Raw genomic sequence first — 9,247 nt, forward strand, 5'->3', positions numbered from 1 at the left:
GAGGTGGATAACAAGAAACAAATAGCAAGAAAGAGTGATAGAATATTTGTTGGGCAAACAATGGTGCCTGCTTCAAGTATGTACAGGCAAATACAATAATTTTACCAGTCAAAGTAGAATTACAATTAGCTAATTAGGGTTGTGAGGAAATAGCTAAAATTTACTGTGCTTATTGTGTGACAGACCCTGTGTTCTAAGGGGTTTATGTTGATTAAATTATTTAAGCCTCACAACTTATAAGTGCTGTTATTATTCACACTTTACAAATGAAGAAACTGAAGCATAGAGACATTAATTAGTTTATTTAAGATCATATAGCTCTTAAGTAGATGATCCAGGATCTGAACCCCGGCATTCTGGGCCCCAGAACTATACTCTAAATAGCATTATATTCTATATGAACAGATAATAAAGCAGAATCCCAAAATACTTAGAGTGCTTGTGTGGAAATTGGTGAAGGTGGCTTGGTGTTTGGTTGCATGGTTGATTTTGATTAAGCACCTTCTATCTGCAAAGAACTATACTAGGAACTAGGAAATTTCAAAAACAAATAAGGAGTGATATGACTTTACTCAAGGAGTTTACAATCTAATGGAGGAAATAGGTTGCAATCAATTAATTTTAATACGATATAAAGTAGAATATAGTAAAAACTACAAGGGACATGTTGGATTGAAGATAAAGGAGCAGTTAATTCCTGTTAGATGGATCAGAAAAGATTCATGGAGAAGAAATGTTTTGCAGATGTGGATGTGGGGGAGAGAGGTAGACATTCCAGACTGAGAAGAGGTAAGAAATAATGGAATTGAGTGCATGTTATGTTGTATTCTGTGAATAGACTGATGTGGCTGTAATGTAGAGGACTTGGAGATATACTGGAAAGTGAGACTGTAAAGATACTAAATTTAAAGGAGATACCATGTCATATGTGAAATTCACCTTCATACTTAGAGAACCATAAGATTATTGGGTAAGGCTATTATGAGGATGTTGGGAGATTTATTTTGACTCTTGATTTCTGTCTTTTGATGATACTCAAGAAAGAGGTTCTCTCCCCTCCTCTACTTAAATAATTCATCTCCCACCTTTAGGGTCAATTTTAATCATTTTTCTTGCTCATTTGGCCTTTATCAAAATCTGTCTTTCACTCCTTTTATACTACTGAGTGATTGTTTTATCTTTTCAATTAGAATGAAATCTCATAGAAGACAGATTATATTTTCAAATATTATGGGAATCACCTACAATGCCTGACCCAGTTTTCTTTATTTAGTATCCAATCAACGCGTGTGGAATAATGAGTCACAATAGAGCATTCTTTTCAGGAGATTTAAGGAATTCAGGTATCTTTTTACAGGGAGTTTGAGAGTGTTTCTTAGCCTTCACCTGGAGAGCTACTCATGGGTGAGTTTCATCTGATATAAAATGACTTATCTACCAGTTTTTACATTTTCCTCTAAAGTCAGGTACAGAGAGGGCCAGAAAGTCCTTCCAACATCTCACTGACAATCTAGGGCATCTTTCAGTGCTTCCAGCATCTTCATTGCTGACTCTCTCAAGGGTTTTCTTGATCTGTTACCATTTTGACGTCTTTTGCCTTAATAACTTTCCTTTGGGGTGCCCATTCCATGAGCAGGCTTGGCTGTGCACTTCTTCCCAAGGCAGTTGCTTCTCTGCTTCCCTCCCTTGGTTGTTTTCATGCCAGGTAGCTCAAACTCCTTAATCAAGACTTCTGCAATTAACTGGTATTATGTCATCATCCCTTTCTCTCAACAGTGTTTAAGTTAATGAGGAATCTTTTCCCTCAGACACTTCATATCATTATTTCTTATCCTCTGACCTTGACTTGTAGTTGCTCCTTCCAGAAAAAATAAAACAAACACAAGCAACCAAAAACTTCCCTGAGATGGGTGTTTCTTATCCACTGGTTATAGAATAGAAAAGATACTCCAGAACCTACAGGCTCCCTCAATGGGTGTTCCTTGCTTGCTGGGCTTTACCCAACAAGGTCTTCATTGACATTCAGGAAGTAGGTGACATTGCAAACCTCTTGATAACCCCACAGAAAACTTCTGTATTTATAGTAAACATTCTTATTCATTCATTTCCTACTTGAAAATTTTTTCCCAAATTAACCCCAAGAGTAAGCTTAGTGAGAAGTTATTAGGACAAAAGTTTTCCAGTGTAATCCTAGAAAGCCAGTTGGTACTAATTCATAGAGGTCTTTTTATCTTCCTATGTGTTTCATGAAAGCAGGGACTATACCTCTGCTATTTACCGTTGTAGTCTCGGTATCCAACAGTGCTTGGAAACAGGTAGGTCAGGAATACAACAAGCTAAAACTTAACCTATTTCTCCCTATTCTTGATTTTATGACAAGCATTACTAATCTATTGTAAGAGTCATTCTACACATTTGTCACCTCTCAACCTTGTCCCAGGAAGCTTCTGCAAATTGATTGGAGTTGCCATGCAGCAAAAGCCCATTTACCATTCTCATAGTTAGTGCTCAATAAATATTTCTCAATGAGTGAAACAATATTCTCCCCTATGCATGACCCCTTCAACATCATCTCTGATAAATTACTATCTTGCTCCTACATAAACACCTCCACATGATGAAGAACATGTTATTCCATCAGTCAGGTTATCCCACTGTGATATAAATTAAACAGGAAGTTCTTTATAGTTTGAAAAATCTGGGCTTTCTAATTTATTAGTCCAGTTTTACTAATATAAAGACCTATTGTTGCAATTGGCTAATGCTTTTGTAAGGATTGGTCTCTATTTGAATACCATCCTGTAAAAGGCAGCCTTATCTAACTTTCTCGATTAGTCTTTCAACGGTGATCATAATCAGCTCTAATTAATGTGACATTTTCTTTTTAATATTTAAAGTAAAACATTTGCAAAAACTAAATGCTGAACAATGAATGACAGGAAGACACTGGAACTCATCAAAAAAGATACCCCACATCCAAAGGCAAAGAGAAGCCACAATGAGATGGTAGGAGGGGTGAAATCACAGTAAAAAAAAATCCCATAACTCCTGGGTGGGTGACTCACAAACTGGAGAACATTTATACCACAGAAGTCTACCCATTGGAGTGGAGGTTCTGAGCCCCACATCAGGTTTCCAAACCTGGAGGTCCAGCAACCTGGGGGTCTGGCAATGGGAGGAGGAATTCCTAGAGAATCAGACTTTGAAGGCTAGTGGGATTTGATTACAGGACTTCAACTGGACTGGGGGAAACAGAGATTCCACCCTTGGAGGGCACACACAAAGTAGTGTGTACATAGGGACCCAGGGGAAGGAGCAGTGACTCCATAGGAGACTGAACCAGATCTACTGCTAGTGTTGGAGGGTCTCCTGCATAGGCAGGGGCTGGCTGTGGCTCACTGTGAGGACAAGGATACAGGCAGCAGAAGTTCTGGGAAGTATTCTTTGGCGTGAGAACTCCCAGAGTCCGCCATTAGCCCCACCAAAGAGGAGGTAGTCTCCAGTGTTAGATTGCTTCAGGCCAAACAACCAACAGGGAGGGAACCCAACCCCAGCCATCAGCAGACAAGCAGATTAAAGTTTTACTGAGCTCTGCCCACAAGAGCAACACCCAGCTCTACCTACCACCAGTCCCTCCCAACAGGAAACTTGCACAAGCTTCTTAGATAGCCTCATCCATAAGAGGGCAGACAGAGGAGCAAGAAGAACTACAACCCTGCAGCCTGTGGAACAAAAACCACATTCAGAGAAAGATAGACAAGATGAAAATGAGGAGGAATATGTACCAGATGAAGGAAAACGATAAAACCTCAGAAAAACAATGAAATGAAGTAGAGATCAACTTTCCAGAAAAAGAATTCAGAAAAATGATAGTGAAGATGATACAGGACCTCACACAAAGAATGGAGGCAAATATTGAGAAGATGCAAGAAATGCTTAAGAAAAACCTAGAAGAATAGAAGAATTAGAACAAACACTTAGAAGAATTAAAGAACAAACAAACAGAGATGAACAATGCAGTAACTGAAATGAAAAACACACTAGAAATAATCAATAGCAGAATAACTGAGGCAGAAGAATGGATAAGTGACCTGGAAGACAGAATGGTGGAATTCACTGCTGTGGAACAGAATAAAGAAAAAAGAATGAAAAGGAATGAAGACAGCCTAAGAGACCTCTGATAGAACATTAAATGCAGCAACATTCACATTATACGGTTCCCAGAAGGAGAAGAGAAAGAGAAAGGACCTGAGAAAATATTTGAAGAGATTATAGTTGAAAACTTCCTTAATATGGGAAAGAAAGTGACCACCCAAGTCCAGGAAGCACAGAGAGTCCCAGGCAGGATAAACCCAAGGAGAAACATGTCAAGACACATAGTAATCAAATTGACAAAAATTAAAGACAAAGAAAAATTATTGAAAGTAACAAGGGAAAAACAACAAATAACATACAAGGGAACTCCCATAAGGTTAACAGCTGATTTCTCAGCAGAAACTCTACAAACCAGAAGGGACTGGCATGATATATTTAAAGTGATGAAAGGGAAGAAACTACAACCAAGATTACTCTACCCAGCAAAGATCTCATTCAGATTTGACAAAGAAATCAAAAGCTTTACAGACAAGCAAAAGCTAAGGGAATTCAGCACCACCAAACCAGCTCTACAACAAATGTTAAAGGAACTTCTCTAAGTGGGAAACACAAGAGAAGAAAAGGACCTGCAAAAAAAAAACCATAACAATTAAGAAAATGGTAATAGGAACATACATATTGATAATTACCTTAAACATCAATGGATTAAATGCTCCAATCAAAAGAAACAGGCTTACTGAATGGATACAAAAACAAGATCCATATATATGCTGTCTACAAGAGACTCACTTCAGACCTAGGGACACATAGAGACTGAAAGTGAGGCGATGGAAAAAGATATTCCATGCGAATGGAAATCAAAAGAAATCTGGAGCAGGGATACTCATATCAGACAAAACAGAATTTAAAATAAAGAATGTTACAAGAGACAAGGAAGGACAGTACATAATGATCAAGGCATCAATCCAGAAGGAGATATAACAATTATAAATATATAAGCACACAACATAAGAACACTTCAACACATAAGGCAACTGCTACAGCTTTAAAAGAGGAAATCAACAGTAACTCAATAATAGTGGTAGACTTTAACATCTCACTTACATCAATGGACAGACCATCCAAACAAAAAATTAATAAGGAAACACAAGCCTTAAATGACACAATAGACCAGATATATTTAATTGATATTTATAGGACATTCCATCCAAAAAGAGCAGATTACTCTTTCTTCTCAAATGCACATGGAACATTCTCCAGGATAGATCACATCTTGGGTCACAAATCAAGCCTCAGTAAATTTAAGAAAATTTAAATCATATCAAGAATCTTTTCTGAACACAATGCTATGAGATTAGAAATCAATTACAGGGAAAAGAAACATAAAAAACACAAACACATGGAGGCTAAACAATACATTATTAAATAACCAAGAGATCACTGAAGAAATCAAAGAGAAAATCAAAAAATACTTAGAGACAAATAACAATGAAAACATGATGATCCAAAATCTATGGGATGCAGCAAAAGCAGTTCTAAGAGGGAAGCTTATAGGAATACAAGCCTACCTCAAGAAATGAGAAAAATCTCAAATAAACAATGTAACCTTACACCTAAAGGAACTAGAGAAAGAAGAGCAAACAAAACCCAAGGTTAGTAGAAGGAAAGAAATCATAAAGATCAAAGTAGAAATAAATGAAATAGAAACAAAGAAAACAATAGCAAAGATCAATAAAAGTAAAAGCTTGTTCTTTGAGAAGATAAACAAAATTTATAAACCATTAGCCAGACTCATCAAGAAAAAGAGGGAGAGGACTCAAATCAATAAAATTAGAAATGAAAAAGGAGAAGTTACAAAAGACACCATGGAAATACAGAGCAGCCTAAGAGACTACTACAAGCAACTCTATGCCAATAAAATGGACAACCTGGAAGAAATGGACAAATTCTTAGAAAGGTATAACCTTCCAAGACTGAACCAGGAAGAAATAGAAAATATGAACAGACCAATAATAAGGAATGAAATTGAAACTGTGTTTAAAAATCTTCCAACAAACAAAAGTCCAGGACCAGATGGCTTCACAGGGGAATTCTAGCAAACATTTAAAAGAAGAGCTAACATTGATCCTCCTCAAACTCTTGCAAAAAACTGCAGAGGAAAGCACACTCCCAAACTCATTCTATGAGGTCACCATCACACTGATACCAAAACCAGACAAACATATTAGAAAAAAAGAAAATTACAGACCAATATCACTGATGAATATAGATGCAAAAATCCTCAACAAAATACTAGCAAACAGAATCCAACAACACATTAAAAGGATTATACACCATGATACAGTGGGATTTATCCCAGGGATGCAAGGATTTTTCAATATATGCAAGTCAAACAATGTGATACACCATATTAACAAACTGAAGGATAAAAACCATATAATAATCTCAGTAGATACAGAAAGAGCTTTTGACAAAATTCAACACTGATTTATGATAAAAAAAACTCTCCAGAAAGTGGCATAGAGGGAGCCTACTTCAACATAATAAAGGCCATATATGACAAATCCTCAGCAAACATTATTCTCAATGGTGAAAAAGTGAAAACATTTCCACTAAGATCAGGAACAAGACATGGATGTCCACTCTTGCCACTATTATTCAACATAGTTTTGGAAGTCCTAGCCATGGCAATCAGAAAAGAAAAAGAAATAATAGGAATACAAATTGGAAAAGAAGAAGTAAAACTGTCACTGTTTGAGGATGACATGATACTTTACATAGAGAATCCTGAAGATGCCACCAGAAGACTACTAGAGCTAATCAATGAATTTGGTAAAGTTGAAGGATACAAAATTAATGCACATAAATCCTTGCATTCCTGTACGCTAATGACGAAAAATCTGAAAGAAAAATTAAGGAAACACTCCCTTTTACCATTGCAACAAAAAGAATAAAATACCTAGGAATAAACCTACCTAGGGAGACAAAATACCTGTATCCAGAAAACTACAAGACACTGTTGAAAGAAATTAAAGATGATACAAACAGGTGGAGAGATACACCATATTCTTGGATTGGAAGAATCAGTATTGTGAAAATGACTGTACTACCCAAAGCAATCTACAAATTCAGTGCAATCTCTATCAAATTACCAATGGCATTTTTTACAGAACTAGAACAAAAAATCTTAAAATTTGTATGGAGACACAAAAGATCCTGAAGAGCAAAAGCAGTTTTGAGGGAAAAAAAACGGAGCTGGAGGCATCAGACTCCCTGACTTCAGACTATACTACAAAACTGCACTAATCAAGACAATATTGTACTCACACAAAAACAGAAATATAGATCAATGGAACAGGATAGAAAGCACAGAGATAAACCCATGCACTTATGGTCAACTAATCTATGACAAATGAGGCAAGGATATACAATGGAGAAAAGACAGTCTCTTCAAGAAGTTGTGCTGGGAAAACTGTACAGCTACATGTAAAAGTATGAAATTAGAAACTCCCTAACACCATACACAAAAATAAACTCAAAATGGATGTGAGACCTAAATGTAAGACTGGACTCTATAAAACTCTTAGATGAAAACATAGGAAGAACTCTCTTTGACATAAATCACAGCAAGATCTGTTGTGATCCACCTCCTACAGTAATGGAAATAAAAACAAAAATAAGCAAATGGGACCTAATGAAACTTAAAAGCTTTTGCAGGAGAAAGGAAACTACAAACAAGATGAAAAGATAACCCTCAGAATGGGAGAAAATATTTGAAAATGAATCAACATACAAAGGATTAATCTCCAAAATGTAAAAACAGCTCATGCAGTTCAGTATTAACAAAACAAGCAAGCCAATGAAAAAATGGGCAGAAGATCTAAATAGACATTTCTCCAAAGAAGACATACAGATGTCCAAGAAGAACATGAAAAGCTGCTCAACATTACTAATTATTAGAGAAATGCAAATTAAAACTACAATGAGGTATCACCTAATACAAGTTAGAATGGGCAACATCAGAAAATCTACATACAACAAATGCTGGAGCAGGTGTGGAGAAAAGGAACTGTCTTGCACTATTGGTGGGAACGTAAATTGATACAGCCAGTATGGAGGTTCCTTAAAAAACTAAAAATAGAATTACCATATGACCCAGCAATCCCACTACTGGGCATGTACCCAGAGAAAACCATAATTCAAATAGACACATGCACCCCAGTGTTCATTGTAGCACTATTTACAGTAGCCAGGTCATGGAAGCAACCTAAATGCCCATCAACAGATGAATGGATAAAGAAGATGTGTTACATATATACGATGGAATATTACTCAGCCATAAAAAGGAACGAAATTGGGACAGTTGTAGAGACGTGGATGGATCTAGAGACTGTCATACAGAGTGAAGTCAGAAAGAGCAAAACAAATATGTTATATTAATGCATATATGTGGAACCTAGAAAAATTGTACAGATGAACCAGTTTGCAGGGCATAAACAGAGACACAGATGTAGAGAACAAACATATGGACACCAAGCGGGGAAGTAGTGGGATGGGAGAGTGGTGTGATGAATTGGGAGATTGGGATTTACATATACACACTGATATGTATAAAATGGATGACTAATAAGAATCTGCTGTATAAAAAATTAAATAATATAAAATTCAAAAATTCAAATAAAAACAAAAAGACAAAACAAAACAAAACCACAGGTGACTGCTGTCAGCAAAGATTAAGTAAAAAGATATTGGGACACACACACACACACACACACACACAAAAGACATTTTAATGGTAAACCCAAAACACACATACTATAATAATTGGAAACAACATTATGAAATAAAATACATAGACAATAATATACATAGACAAATGTCATGAGATTCTAGTGTTTAATACCCAAGATCTTTGCACTAGGCTTTGGTCAAATACTCAGCCATAGTGTTTGGTGTAATGTCTCTACACAGATTCTGCTCTTACCTTCTTTGGTCATCCTGTTTGTTAGTGTCACCTAGAGTCATCAATATTGGACAGGTCACTTTCTACTTCAGAGATGCTAAGTATGATAAATATTTAGTTTCTTCATCAGCAATCCCTCCATATTCTGTCCTTACAGACCATCTGACCTGCCTACATGGAATTCATCAA

The sequence above is a fragment of the Phocoena phocoena genome, chromosome 1 (assembly GCF_963924675.1).
Source record: "Phocoena phocoena chromosome 1, mPhoPho1.1, whole genome shotgun sequence".
Taxonomy (NCBI): domain Eukaryota; kingdom Metazoa; phylum Chordata; class Mammalia; order Artiodactyla; family Phocoenidae; genus Phocoena; species Phocoena phocoena.